Genomic DNA, 16,029 nt, shown 5'->3' on the forward strand with positions numbered 1-16,029 from the left:
ACCAGAATGGTACAGTCACATTTGTGTTCCCTCCTGTTTATGCCTTACTAACGAATAGATCACTTATATTATGGTACCTAGTGGAAGAACAAATATTTTTATGTAGAACAAATATGGTTTTGAATACGATGGATTTGGCTGTGCGTTTCCCTATCCGATTTGACGACTGTGTGGTTTTGCAACACACCAGACGCCACTAGATGGCAGTGGTGGTAAAGGAAAGGTGAAGTCTTCTCATTCACCATATGTCAGCGCATTGGAAAAGCTTGACTATCCCGTGTCTGTTACTGCTACGGATTGACCGCTAACAGTGGGATGTCTGCTTCGTGGTACTGACGTCTTAGACACGTTCTGACCACTGCGTAGCTTAATTTACTGTACACTCCCCACACGCATGTGCGTTCAGGACACACACATTTACATGACCTTACACTTTAGGAACTTAGCACACGCTCTCTACTTCAAGAAAGGTGAATGCATGCGAGTATGGACACACACACACACACACACACACACACACATACTCTCGCTCGCGCTCTCGCTCTCTGGGCTTGAGACTTTAATTGCTGCTCTCAGGAGACGAGGTGGTAAGCAAAAGTGCGGGAAAGAGCGTGTCTGGCAGCAGCATTTAGGTAACAGTGTGCTGCCTGTCATGTCTACTAGCCCAGCCCTGCTCTCTGCTAAGAAGCTCTGCTGATAAAACACAGCAATATGTGGAGCGGCCGAGTGGAGTGTCGACAAGCCCAGACTTGCTCTCTCACACACACACACACACACACACACACACACACACACACACACACACACACACACTGATAACAGAGGAAGCAAAGTGACAGCGCCTGCCACCTCTAAGTGCGTGTGCGTCTATAACTTTCAACGTGGTCATAGTATCATTTTACTATGGTAATGCACCATATGACACATCTGAATATACAGTACCAGTCAACAGTTTGAACACACCTACTCATTCAAGGGTTTTTCTTTATTTTTACTTTTTTCTACATTGTAGAATAATAGGGAAAGCACTTTTTTTTTAAATATATTTGGGATTCTTCAAAGTAGCCACCTTTTGCCTTGATGACAGCTTTGCACACTCTTGGCATTCTCTCAACCAGCTTCAAGAGGAATGCTTTTCCAACAGTCTTGTATGAGTTCCCACGTATGCTGAGCACTCCTTCACTCATCACAATTGGGTTGAGGTCGGGGGGATTGTGGAGGTCAGGTCATCTGATGCAGCACTCCATCACTCTCCTTCTTGGCCAAATAGCCCTTACACAACCTGGAGGTGTGTTTTGGGTCATTGTCCTGTTGAAAAACAAATGATAGTCCCACTAAGCGCAAACCAGATGGATGGCGTATCGCTGAAGATTGTAGTTAAGTGTGCCTTGAATTCCACAAATTTAACTTTTAACAAGGCACACCTGTTAACTGAAATGCATTCCAGGTGACTATCTCTTGAAGCTGGTTGAGAAGATGCCAAGAATGTGCAACCCTGTCAAGGCAAAGGGTGGCTACTTTGAAAAATCTCAAATATAAAATATATTTTGATTTGTTTAACACTTTCATTTGGTTACTATACGATTCCATATGTTTCATAGGTTTGATGTCTACACTATTATTTTACAATGTAGAAAACAGTAAAGAAATGTAGAAAATCCCTTGACAGCGTAGGGTGTCTGAATACTTTGGAAAGTATTCAGACCCCTTGACTTTTTTTCACATTTTGTTACGTTATACAGCTTTATTCTAAAATGGATTTAAATTGTTGTTTTTTTCTCATCAATCTACACACAATGCCCCGTAATGACAAAGCAAAAACAAGTTTTTAGAAATTTTAGCTAATTAATAAAAAACTGAAATCACATTTACATAACTATTCAGACCCTTTACTCAGAACATAGTTTTGGAAGCGATTACAGCCTCGAGTCTTCTTGGTTATGACGCTACAAGCTTGGCACACTTGTATTTGGGGAGTTTCTCCCATTGTTCTCTGCACATCCTCTCAAGCTCTGTCAGGTTGGATGGGGAGCATTGCTGCGCAGCTATTTTCAGGTCTCCAGAGATGGTCGATCGGGTTCAAGTCTGGGCTCTGGTTGGGCAACTCAAGGACATTGAGGCTTGTCCGGATGCCACTCCTGCGTTGTCTTGGCTGTGTGCTTAGGGTCGTTGTCCTGTTGGAAGGTGAACCTTCGCTCCAGTCTGAGGTCCTGAGCACTCTGGAGCAGCTTATCATCAAGGATCTCTCTGTACTTTGCTCTGTTCATCTTTGCCTTGATCCTGACTAGTCTCCCAGTCCCTGCCGCTGAAAAACGTCCCCACAGCATGATGCTGCCACCACCATGCTTCATTGTAGGGATGGTGCCAGGTTTCCTACTGATGTGACGCTTGGCATTCAGGCCAAAGAGTTCAATCTTGGTTTCATCAGACCAGAGAATCTTGTTTCTCATGGTCTAAGAGTCTTTAGGTGCCCTTTGGCAAACTCCAAGCAGGGTGTCATTACTGAGGAGTGGCTTCCGTCTGGCCACTCTACCATGAAGGCCTGATTTGGTGGAGTGCTGCAGAGATGGTTGTCCTTCTGGAAGGTTCTCCCTTCTCCACAGAGGAACTTTGGAGCTCTGTAAGAGTGACCATCGAGTTCTTGGTCACCTCCCAGACCATGGCCCTTTACTCCCGATTGCTCAGTTTTGCTCGGCGGCCAGCTCTAGGAAGAGTCTTGGCGGTTCCAAACTTCTTCCATATAAGAATGATGGAGGCCACTGTGTTCTTGGGGACCTTCAATGCTGCGGACATTTTTTGGTACCCTTCCCCAGATCTGTGCCTCGACACAATCCTGTCTCGGAGCTCTACGGGCAATTCCTTCGGCCTCATGGCTTGGTTTTTGCCCTGACATGTACTGTCAACAGTGGGACCTTATATAGACAGGTGTGTGCCTTTCCAAATCATGTCCAATCAATTGAATTTACCACAGGTGGACTCCAAGTTGTAGAAACATCTCACGGATGACCAATGGAAACAGGATGCACCTGAGCTCAATTTCAAGTCTCATATCAAAGGGTATGAATACTTATGTAAATAAGGTATTTCAGTTTTTTATTACTTAATTGTTTGAACCCTGAACGTTTTACTTAATTTTATGAGTTAAGTCTTACCTTGTTTCAAAGTAGCCTAGGTAACCCTGATTGGCAATATGGTGCCATTTGGGACGCAGACCTAGGAGTGAAAGGGAGAAGATAAGAGGATGCGGCGTGTGTGAATTAAAAAACACCTCCTTGGGTGGGTGTTTCGTGGTCAACACATTACCTGTCTGTGCGTATTCACATGTACTTCTGTCTCGACTCGTGGTCAATACGATACCTAACCTTGAGGAGCAGGAATAGTCACAGTCGTGTCTCTTTCCTGTATGCCAGTGGGGCTCCAATGAGTCACTAGGCCTTGTTCCTCTCTGTTTGTGCCTGCCACGGGAGACCCTGGGAGAGAATTCATATGCTGTTGGCCGTGACACACCCACGCTCTGACCCCCCAGGAACTGACCGTTAGTCATACACAGGACTATAGCGATAAAGACAAGTCCAGGCCTGTTGACAGAGTGTGTGTTGGGGTTGTTGCTAACTTGTATTAAAGTGTGTGGGCATTTACAGTAGCCTATATTTTTGTGTGTGTTTGGGTCGGTCGTTGCTAACTGGCTCCGTGTTGGTAGTTCTTTGTTGGTAGGCAGAGAGAGCGGTCCATAATAACAGGCTATTGTGTAGTGACAGACTGAGGCGTCCACACTACAGTAGCCTGCTTATTTAGTGAAGCCCTGCTAAGTGCATTAGTGGAGCAGCATGAGAGTGGCGTGCTGCCAGCCTGCCAGGGCCTTGTCGTCTCTGTTTCCAACACACACACACCATTAACCAAATCAAATTTATTTATATAGCCCTTCTTGCATCAGCTGATATCTCAAAGTGCTGTACAGAAACTCAGCCTAAAACCCCAAACAGCAAGCAATGCAGGTGTAGAAGCACGGTGGCTAGGAAAAACTCCCTAGAAAGGCCAAAACCTAGGAAGAAACCTAGAGAGGAGCCAGGCTATGAGGGGTGGCCAGTCCTCTTCTGGCTGCCGGGTGGAGATAACAGAACATGGCCAAGATGTTCAAATGTTCATAAATGACCAGCATGGTCAAATAATAATAACAATAGTTGTCGAGGGGGCAACAGGTCAGCACCTCAGGGGTAAATGTCAGTTGGCTTTTCATAGCCGATCATTGACCGTGACCTACCATGACATACACACAGTTCAAAAATGAGGGTGCTGGGTACCCTCAACCAATCAGGGCACACACACACGCTAGCCTTTTTTTTTTAGTTCCTCCTCAGTTTAGTTTGTTAAAGGTGTGTGCATTGACGGCGCTTTCCACTTGCAGCTATGATATGGTTGTTGATGTGTCTGGCGCCTATCTGTGTTTGCCGGCTAGACTGGCATTCAGGTGTTGCCTTGAACACACATACACGCCTCTCTTTTGACTGTATGACCCTTCTTCAACACACACACACACACACTCACAAACACACCGTGTTTCGCCTATAGCCCTGTGGCTGCTAAATCGTTGCCGCCACTACAAAATGTTATTTTTAATTATTTTTTACAAATATTTCTGCTTTTTAAAGGGATATCTAGCATGCTAGTTGCTAGCTGCAAACTAGCATTAGCACAATAACTGTAAGTCTATGTGAACAACTAGAATGCTAGCAGTTTCCATAGAGTTCCTTTCATTGTCCATAGTTAGCAATAGCTCACGAAACTGCCTTCAACTCCCTTCAAACTGCATTAAAAGACATTCAAATGGTATCTGTTAAATCATTTGACTGTAAAAATAATAATAATCCTGCACTATCCCTTTAAGATAAGTGACTAGTTATACAAAGTATTAGTCAGCAGAAGTGACCACAACCCCCCACTACTTTTGCCTCTGCTGCTGAAAACAATCCTTGGGGAAGCACTGACACATGTACACTCTCTCTCTCTCTCTCTCTCTCTCTCTCTCTCTCTGACACACTCTCACACACAAACACACGGACGCACGTACGCGCATCCACACACACACACACACACACACACACACACACACACACACACACACATCAGTTGTTAGGTTGAGTTTAAAAGGGGCTGCCTTCACTTCCTCCTATGGGGGTCATATTCTCTCACCAAACCACCAGAAGGGTAATGGAGAGGAATATAATAAACGAGAAAACACTCCTCTCTTCATCCTCTGCTTCTCCGTAGAGGAATTCCAAGACCTGCATAGGGAGTAGGCGGCCATTTGGGATGCAGACCTCCTCCTTCCCAGAGTGTTTGATGAGGGAGGCTGGTGGGGCTGGGAACACAATGGCTACACACCATGTTGACTTTGCCCATGGCTGCAGGTGCTGCACACTTCCAGAGAGTATCCCTGCCTGGGCTTGTCCTCCTCCGACATCCTCTTGTCACTCGGAGGAACCAAGGAGGAGTGACGCTTCAGAAGTAGAGGCTGTTTTTCAGAGTAGTTTCACTTGATTAAAAGCTGTTTAGGAGGAGGATAGTGGTTCTGAAGGGATGTAGGATACACTGTCAAGCGGGTATAGACTACACTATCTTGTCTAACAAGGCGTTGAGCCATGGTGCTCCTGAACTCAAACGTTCATTGGAACTTTCCCGACGCTTCTGCGCTCCAACCTTACAGTTTGCGAAGCACTTTTTTAAGACCCTAGCTACATTAGGTCAAATGGGTTCAGTCCATTTAATGTAAGGTTGTCAGTCTTGATGCAGTAAGAGTTGAGGATCGTGCTGGTTAGCCCTCTGACAGTGCGGGGGTGGTTGTCTGTCAGTAATGTAGACCTAGATGTGTGCCAAAATGGCACTCTATTTCCTATGGGCCCTGGTCAAAAGTAGTGCACTATATAGGGAAACGGGTGACGTTTGGGATACTGCCCTGGAGGTTTCAAAAGGGCAGTGGAGCCCATCACTCTAAATGACCAGAGACTCTACTGGGCTCTGAGATACGGCTCAGTGCACAGCCACAAGACTAACTTGGAAGTTTGGAGTTCTCTATAAAGTTAGGCTATTTTTTTGCCATTTCTCCCCTCAATTAGGCTTGGGCGGTATATCGTGTATACTGGGGTATTTTTAAATACAGAAATGATTTTTCAATAGCTTTTTAAAAACGTATATGTTTTGGGGCACCCTAAAGCATCATTTTTTTATTTAACCTTTATTTAACTAGGCAAGTCAGTTAAGAACAAATACTTATTTACAATGACGGCCAAACCCGGACGACACTGAGCCAAATTATGCGCAGCCCTACGGGACTCCCTGTCACGTCAGGTTGCGATACAGCCTGGATTCGAACCAGGGTGTCTGTAGTGACGCCTCTAGCACTGAGATGCAGTGCCTTAGACCGCTGCGCCACTCGGGAGCCCAATCTGAGATGTGCCAAATAAAGGATATCCAGCTCAGGGCTCCAGCTATGCATTTGGTTCACTAACTTGCTAGCTTAGTGGCTAGATTGCAAGATCAAGCTTCTTGGTTACAGCTTCTTAAATATGTGTATTCGGATTTATTTATTTTTACATTTGGAAAGAAATGGCGCCGCTTGTGTGCACTGCCGGTAATGCCGTATACCGCGCTATGGTACAGGAACGGTATGAAAATCTGGATACCACTCTACCCTCCATCTAGTCTCAAACTACAGGCCCGCAAAGCCAAATGCAGATGCAGGCCCCGGGCAAAATTTAATTTGAGGCTCTCGATCTAGTCGGAATATCCAACAGTCATCTGAGGATCGTCTTTAACCATCTATGATATAACGAGATCCAATACATTTTTCCTGGTAAATAGAAAATATCAAGCTAATGTATTTAATGGCGATATTAGACATTATACAAGTGAATGTCTTGTGTTGTTTGGCTGAACTCCGACGTGAGCCTCTCCTCTCACACACCTGTGGGCTGTCTGGCCCCTCCCCCTGCAAGACTCGACAGGAGGAGATTCCACCAGTTTAGTTGGGTGGGAAGGTTGTGTGTGTGTGTGTGTGTGTGTGTGTGTGTGTGAGTGAGAGAGAAACTCAACACGGTGTTACACAATCGTCATCTGAAGGCTGGAGAGGACGTCCCCCTCATAAAGATATTAGGCCAGGCCAGGGGTCATCTCGTTAATGGAGGGCATGGAAACTTTTCATTTCAATGCTTTCTCTCTTGTTCAATATGACCTGAGCCTCACCTGGCTGCATGCTTTGAGGGGGAGGGGGAGACACACTTCTCTTAACAAAGGCAGAAATGGGCTCCCTGGGGCAGTCTGGTGTTAAGAGCGATTTGCCCCTACTCGCAGCAGACAGGTAGAGCCCAGTGCCACTCAGGTTTCACACAGGGGAGGTGTGTGTGTGTGTGTGTGTGTGTGTAGGAGGTGGATCGTAGGAGTATTAACGGGTGGTGGAGGTGAAGCGACGTGTGTGTGTGTGTGTGTGTACGGGGGGGCCGTGCGTTTGTGTGAGTGAGTGGGAGAGAAGAGGAGCGCACCACAGGCCAGAGCAGCTGCATGGCAGGATGCCTCCTCTTTTCCTCTCTCTCTGGAAAGGAGCCCAGTGCTAATATGGAACTGCAGGCCCGTCAGGAGACGACTGACTGGATATGGGCTGCTGCCTTAATTCCAGTAATACACAACTCAATTACAACAACCCAAGAATACACACTATCCCTCTGTCTACGTGCCTCTCTTTAACCCTTGCTCTGTTTTCCATCTCCCCCCCCCATCTCGCTATCTCTTTCTCTCTTCCCCATTTCTCTCTCGCCGTCATCGTTTTGCCTTGATGGGAGAAAATGTGCCGTGTAAACGCCACCAGCTATGGTCTTCCTCCTCTCTGAAAGCATAAGTCTTTGCTTTTCAGATGTCATGAAGTTGTGGGCCTGAAAGGGAAGTTGCGGGTGTTTATTCAGCTTGTCACATTGATGGAGAGCGCGTGTCTTACAGTGCGCAGGCAGGCGGACTGCTTCTATACACAGACACATGCCAGCGTGCGTGCACACACCACACACACACACACCATACGCACTTATCTTCACCTTCATCCCTTGGTCTTTTCTTGCTCTCCCCGTGAGCTTAGTACTTGTGTGTGTGTGTACAATAGCACTCTAGGTTGTCTGGACCTGCTCTGTGGAATGCCCTCACACACTCCTCCATCTCACATCTTCTCTCTCTATCCCTTTTATCTCTTTTTTCCCCCCCTTCCCTCCTCTCCTTTGAGCTGCTCTTCCTCTGGAGTGATTAGTGAGGCTCAGTGAGAAGTGCTCCTCTGTTTCCTCCTGCGGTAGTGGAAGACGTATAGGAGTTTTAGGTGTGTGTGTGTGTGTGTGCGCAAGGTTTTACTGTGTTTGCTCTGGGCGGCAGGTCACAGCAGAAATGCCCCCCCACACACACACACACACACACACATCTGTTTGCTCTCTCCTCTTAGAGGAAGCATCTGCCGTAGGACAAGATGGCACTTGTCTGTTGCATGTATATGGAGCGACGTGGCATGTCCATTAGTTTTATGTACTGTTGCATGTACTGAGGTTTGGATTCCTAAGGAGCAACATTTTATCACACTGTTGCGTTTTACATGGGAGGATGCTTGGGCTGTATGTTTGATTTGGAGCTACTTTTTTTTTTACCCTTTGCGGATTGCCAATCCGCAATCCCTCAGCCGTTTTACCAGAACAAGTGGCGGGGTGACCACTGTCTTATTTTTCGGATCTCGAATTGTCCCTTTAATCACTTAAGGGGCCATTTGATGCTGCTCTTGCTCTCTCAAGGGCCCCGTTGCGTTTGGATGCGTTGGCAAATGAATTGGCTGCCCCTTTAGGTTAAGCTTTTACTCTCCTCTAGATCTCTACATCAATTTGGTAATTTTTTTTAAAAGCATTTTGTCAGCTTTCCCCTCATGTCCTCACATAGACAAATAGACAGTGAAAGAAGTGCCCCAAATGGGAAAGCCTATGGGCCCTGGTCAAAGGTAGTGCACTACATAGGGAATAGGGTGCCATTAGGGATTCAGACTCTGGCATTAATTGTAGTGCTAGTTTAGAAGTTTTCTCGTAAAGAGGAAACATCAAAGATTGACTCTGGGCCAACTTGTCCATTTTCTCCGGGGCTTGGGAGTAGACAAACACTACGTTTAGAGTTGTCATAACGCCGCTTTAAAACATACTGCTCTGTCTTTCCTTTCATCTGCAGCCAGCTTTCTTCCTGTCTTAACTCTCTCACACACACCAAACTCCTGACCATGGATGGGCTCTTGCACGCACACACGCACACGGCATGCACAAGCTCACACGCAACGCGTGCGTACACATATTGTGTTTTATTTTTTATTTTTACGTAAAAGGAACAGGGAGCATGGCTGATGTTAAAAGCACATGTGGGTCTGCCCCCCCCCCCCCATCCCCTCCTCTCTGACAGAGGACTGTTTATACCCCTCCCTGACAGCCAGTGGAGGGAACAACTTCCGTCTTCCCAACAGCTGAATCAGAGGCCCTCCCTACACCCGGCCGGCCAGCCAGCCGCTCCCAGTCCCACTCACGACCTCCTAACCTCCTCCCTCATCCCTCTCTCCTTTCCTCCCCCTATCCCCTCCTTCCTTTCTGAGGCTGGGAGCCAGGGCGGGCTGTCCACGCTCCCTCCGACACATCCCTGGTGTTTTGGTGACCCCCCGCGCCCTCACCACATCCCCCTATTCCCCTGCATCTGTTTCACAGCCCCGCAGCAGCAGTCCCCGGATGGTTGTAAATCTCTCCTTGCTCTGCCTGAGTGTGTGTAGGAAAGAGGGGCAGGGGACATTTTGGAGACTGTCCACCCTGTCAGAAACTCAGCCAGAAAGAGAAGGGGTAGGCTGTTAGACCTGCCTTTCCCAGGCCTTGTCTCAATAGTCATCTACACTCCTCTCCTTGCCTCCTCCAAGACCACTAAAAGCAACAGATGAAAGCACTAATGTGTGTGAAAGAAGTACAGGGCAATGGAAGCTGTTTCAGGCCATTGGGGGACACATTTACGCAACCTTACCCGTCACCTATCAGTGATCATCAAGAAAAGGTTACGAGGAATGGAAGCCTCTGAGGAGTGTTGAGACACGTCCCTGGTGCTCCTGAGAGAGTGATCCATTGGTGGGAAAAGAGGAAGTGGAGAAAGTCGTGATGTGGGACAGATGAGCGACCAGTGAGGATTCCGACCGTCTGTTTCCCTCCCAGCAGGGCCCCAAGGGGCCCATTCCTGCAGATCCTCCTGTCACTCAGACACCGTCTGTCTCCCAAATTTCCTATGGAGCGCACTACTTTTGACCATGGCCCCATAGAGCTCTGGTCAAAAGTTGTGCGCTATATAGAGAATTAGAAAGCCATTTGGGACGCATCCAGTCTGACAGCACCGTTACTGTTCACACACTTAGGCCCCTGTTAGCTGTCCACGGCTCGGATAAGAGAATGCGGTAATAGGAAAACCACACACCTCCTCCCTCACATGGTAAAAATAGAGCAGTCTGTTTTAAGTCTTCTCTTTTGTTTTAGTTTTTTGAACAGATGAAATGGGGGATTTTCTCATTGTCTTCCCTGCACATAAACTACCAGGGGTTAGATTTGGATTATGTTTACTGCTGAGTGCTTTAAGTTGGCAGGTCTTCTAGTTTTTATCAGACTTCTTCCCGTCGCCCACTGACAATAGCTAGATTTCCATCCAATTGGCGACAGATTTTCAATACGAATTCTAAAATCTGCATCAAAACAATATGCACGTTTTCCCGCCAGAGATGTTTCCATCAAACTGACTTTTTGCGGATAAAAGGCTTTGCGTAATGACACAGTGCACATAAAAAATCACTTTTGCGATTTAAATGTACCAAATAAAAAATACAAGTTAAATTTCCAGATGTATTTTCAACTCCACCGATGGTTTTATCACAAAAACTGTTGCGTTATATGGAAAATGTGCCCATTTTGGTCTTGGCACATGTGCTTTAGCCAACAGCTCGCAGATACGGTACAGTTAGGCTAGCCAACATGATGAGATTGTTATGGGTTAGAGTGAGAATTTTTATTTGTCAAATGGCAGCCAAGCATCGCACATCATGTCACCAGAATAAGACCCTCAATATTTATTGGAAAGGAGCTTCAAGCTCGCCACCATGTCTTCTGTAGCCTAATAAATCGCATGCTTTCCCTGAGTCGTAGTGGGAGGACCACACAACATATCATCCCGCGTGGTTCCAAGTTTACTTCGAACTCATGGTTTCCACCGCCATTTATTGCATAATTCATTTTACAAACGAAAAGATCCCACTGAACAAATTGTCTGTCGACTTCTATGAATATTTCCTGTTTCCATCAGACCGGTTCTGACTTTTTTTCACGCGTCAGGTAATTCCTCTGCATGAAATGGTTGGATGAAAACCTGGTTATAGATAAAGAAACTTGATGTATGTTTTCAGAGATGGAGTTTGATTGTGCTTGCAATGACACATTTCACTCTTGCGGTGGCGTTAAGGAATTCAATGTTTGTTTGCAGTTCCTGCTGTACTGTGTGTCAATGGGACAGGTGTGTGCTCTCTAGACCAGCTGGAAACCCGTATTTAGCTGAGGGAGTTGGAGTGGTGTGTGTGTGTGTTCTGATGGGTGTCATCGGCCGTCTCTGTGGTTCGTTTGGGATCAGCGCTGTTCCTTCATGGTACTTACCTTCATGGGACTGACTGACATGAGTCGGACCTCCAGATTCATCTGTGTGTGATAGAAGTCATGGAGACGGAGAGACAAAACGACCTGAGGTCTTCCAAGGTGTCGACCCTGATTATGGATGTGCTGTGTGCCACAATCAGACTATGCCTTGGAATTGAACACGTTACAGTTGATTCTGTTCAATGTGTCCGTCTGCCTGCTTATGTGGGCGTGGACACACGCCCCGCGTTCAGCGGCGGGCAGTCCACACCTGTGGCTCGGAGGGATTATGACAGTGATTTAACATAAACACTCTGTCACCCCGAGATTATCAGGCCGACGTTACCCAGTAAGATTGATTGTCCGGGCTACTTAGCTGCAGTACAGACCATCTGAGTGCAAAAGGTTGGCTTTAGAAGCCTGGGAACTCTGGCTCTCTGTGATTTTACCATGGTTTACATCCTCCCCCCCCCAAAAAAAACAACTCACAAATTACATAGATATTTTATGAATTTCCAGCTTGAGTGTCTTGCACAGTTTTATGGTATGAAGACTTGTCATTACTCTGCACTTGTATGTGAAATACAGTCTCAATCGTGTACAGGTAAAGTAAGATCAGTGATGTTATGATTTTGTTGGAAGACTTTTAAGAAATATGGGATGTGTATGGGTTCCTTTTTCTTAAAACCCTCTCAAATTCATCGTCCTCTGTGTTTGATCATACTGCTGTTTTCCTGTTGAATCCAGTAGTGTGCCACTAGCTAAAATAAATCCACTTAGTAAATGAAATCTCCAGATTTCGCTCGTTAACCAATTTTACAATCCCCTGCGTGCACAACGTTGTTGACATCTCACCCTTTAAAGCTGTGTCAATGTTTGTCAATAAAACTGTACACAAAACTACACAACACGTCTTCACCTGGAGTTGTCACGCTTTGTTTTCCTCGCTCTGCTTTTTTGTTTAGTCTGGCCCCTTTGGTGACCCCAGGTTGAACCTGTTCAGGCCCAGGGCTCGACTCCTTGGTTCTGCTCTCCTCAAGCATCTGGTTCCTAGATGAGCCCTCCAGAGTCAGCCCTGATTCATGGCTTTGCCACTGACGGGGCGTTTTGCCGACGACATTCCGCTTTCTGTGTCCGCCTCCTGCAGCCCTTACGTTTTTATAGCATGTTACAATACAGATTTAGAGACAAGTCAAGTGATATGGCGACGGCCTACTCTTCTGTTTGTTGCATTAAGAGATCGGCTTTCAGTCAGGACAGGATCGCGCATGCAGACGTTGAGAGTCGGATCCCCCCCCGACTGTAACCTTGCTTGTGACAAGAGAAGTTAACTCATTTTTTTGAATGATGACAGTTTGGGACGGGAGCCTCCTGACCAGGCAGTGAACTCGGTCCTGTCTTGAGTTGGCTGATGCTGGACTGGAGCACCATGCAAAAACAACAGAGGCTGGTCTTGGCACCGAACTTTACCCACAGAAAGCCTTGCGTTGACACTTTCTAATACAGTCTCCCTTTTCCTAACGTCTGCCTTTCTCCTTTCACATCAAACTCTAGAGAGGGGCATCCCCCATATTAAAGAGATTAAGGTCTCTCTGTCCTCTCTTCTCTCCATCTGTATGGTGCGGTTGTTCAGCCTGGGCCACACTGTTTCACAGTCTAATTACAGGTCAATTAAAGGCTTTTCCCTCAGTCCCTTCTCCTGTTCCTGCTCCGGCCACCGAAGGCTTACAGCCTTTACAGCTCAGCAGAGTGGGAGTGAAAGAGATATAATTTCATGTGGAGATCAGCCGAGAGAGGGACCTGAAAGAGGGGATTGGGAAAGGCCCGGAGTTCCCCCCCCCCCTCAGCCCGCCACCTGAAAAGGGGCCTGTGGGACAGAGGCCAAAGGATTATGGGAATATTCATGACCAGATAAAGGGGAGGGCAGCTGAATAGCAGTGTCTCAGGGCTCATCTCTTAGGTAAACATGCGCCTATATAGATTTTTTTTCCCCTCTGAGGCAACAGGCAAGGAACGGCGACTCTGTCCACTTCGTGTGTTGCTTTTCCGTACACCTCAAAAGGAAAGCCGCCTTGTTGTGGCCTGTTCTTTCCCTTGTCGTCTTGTCGGACAAACAGATGGGGGAAGAGAAATAAATATCTGTTTCTCACTGTTGCTCCCCAAAATATTGGCTTTTTCTGAAAGCTGCCATTCAGAGCCGTGCGTGCCCTCGCTTTTCTCCCACAAGATGGCAGGGCCTTCATTACAACACCATTTATAAATTAAAGTGAATTGCGGACCGAACTTCAGGTAAGGTTACCCCCTGTGGTTGACCAGTTGCAGTAAGTGGTCCACATCGAGCAATTAACTCGACACAATAGCTCCCTTATCACTGTCACATCTAGACTCCGCTCAGCAGTGACGCTTTGAAGGTGAGCCAGGGGTTTTCCCTGGCTTGTTTTGATGTGACAGAGATGTCCCCCCCCCCCCTCCTTTTTTTCTCTTCTCCTGTGGGTCTGGGTCAGACAGATGTTGCTAGTAATCCTGATCCGATTGGCTCCGATTGAATTATGATGTTTTGCGGCCGGAGCCCGGCCTACACTCCTCCTCCCCGGTATGTGTGCTCCTTCACTTTCTTTTGAGCGGTATGGTTCTAGACTGGGGCTACAGCCGGGTTAGGTTTCAGCCTTGCCACACCTGCCGTGGTAGTGGAGCCGTGGAACCGTGTCAGCGTGCCCTCTCTCCCAGCTCTAATGCCTCCATTAGGTGTCGTAATCTCCCCTTACCGCCTCCCTATTGTGCCCTGACGTGTTAACTGAGTATCAAAGGCTGGGGAATTTATTTTTGCCACCTGCCAGGAGTGTGTGTGTGGGGAGGGAGAGAGGAGGGGATAGGTGTTTTTCTGCCACTGCTTGTGCTGTTTTTGTGTGTGTGTGTGTGTGTGTGTGTGTGGTCAGTGTTTTCTCAGCACTTTTAGTGTTATATTTCAGGACTCCGAGGTGTGTGCGCGCGTCCTCAAAGGCTGCCGTGTGCCTTTCATCCGTCAGAAAGGGATACCTCTGCACCCGTTCCCCCTCAAAGGGTCTCGCACAAGCCCCTCACTCTAGGATAAGGTTACCCTCTAAAGCACGCTTGCAGCTCCCACCTTTGTGTTGACCTGAAATGGACACTTAAGACATTGTTGTTCCCATGTCTAAACCGCTATGATTTATTGTCCCGTGGAAATCAAGGAGACTTATGGTTTTGAAGCTTTCAGACCTTTTTGTGTTTAAGTTTTTTGAGTCAAAAGTATTTGAAGATACTCTTCTGATTGTATCTCGTGAGGCTGATTGGAAGTAGCTGAGTTGCAGTTCGTGCCTCAGAGTTTTGTTTGAGTTTGTGCTTGGGGCAGCTCCAGTCGGATTAGTCTACTGGAAAAGAGAGCGAAGGAGAGATGGGGCCAAGGATGGGTGCAGCTGGCACTGCTAGTCCCCTATAGGCCTCCTTTTCTCTCTCGCTGGCCCATAGACTTACTCTTGCCATTGTTAAATCAGTGATTAAAGAGTCTCTGTTACTGCAGCCCCTCGTGTGACAGTACATGTTGTCATATGGACGGATTTCTCCTCAAAACGACCCCAACGGCGGGACGTGGTGACTCAACGTTTCTCCAGTCTATTTTCCCTTTCATGTGGAATGTTGTCATGGTATCTCCCGTCCATTAGCTAGACGTGTGCCTGGAGGGACATAACATGTCATCGGTTCGGAGGGGGGGTCTTTGATGTGGCTGTGAGCTTACTGGAAATGGCCCACAACTCTCCTCTTCAACAGAATATTTCACTGAAGTGGTTTGTTTTTTTTATGCTTGAGGGCTGTCAGTGGGGACCATCTGCTGTTGGGCTGAAATAAGAGGTGACAGTGGAGGCACAATGGCCTGTGACAAGTCTGTTATTCTGCAAGTAAAGACATACAACATTTCAGGGCATTGGTTTCACAATTCACACTGACTGTGAAGGTATGCCATGGGCTATTATGTACACTGAACAAAAATATAAACACAACGTGTAAGGTGTTGGTCCCATGTTTCATGAGCTAAAATAAAAAATCGGAGAAATTTTCCATATGCACAAAAAGCTCCGGTTAGTGAGCTTTTCTCCTTTGCAAAGATAATCCATCCACCTGACAGGTGTGGCATACCAAGAATCTGATTAAACCTTATGATCATTACACAGGTGCACCTTGTGCTGGGAACAATAAAAGGCCTCCCTACCATGTGCAGCTTTGTCACACACAATGCCACAGATGTCTCAAGTTTTGAGGGAGCGTGCAATTGGCGTGCAATTCAATGTTCATTTCTCTACCATAAGCTGCCGCCAAT

The 16,029-nt window shown here is 46.9% G+C and overlaps 1 protein-coding gene across 11 annotated transcripts in view; it reads left to right on the plus strand.

The window, feature by feature from the left end:
- Positions 1-16,029, plus strand: part of LOC115157980 (dynamin-like 120 kDa protein, mitochondrial) — a 60,385-nt gene that overhangs the window by 39,772 nt on the left and 4,584 nt on the right. The gene's annotated exons all lie outside the window — the stretch shown is intronic.

Source organism: Salmo trutta, chromosome 22, assembly GCF_901001165.1.
Source record: "Salmo trutta chromosome 22, fSalTru1.1, whole genome shotgun sequence".
Taxonomy (NCBI): Eukaryota; Metazoa; Chordata; class Actinopteri; order Salmoniformes; family Salmonidae; genus Salmo; species Salmo trutta.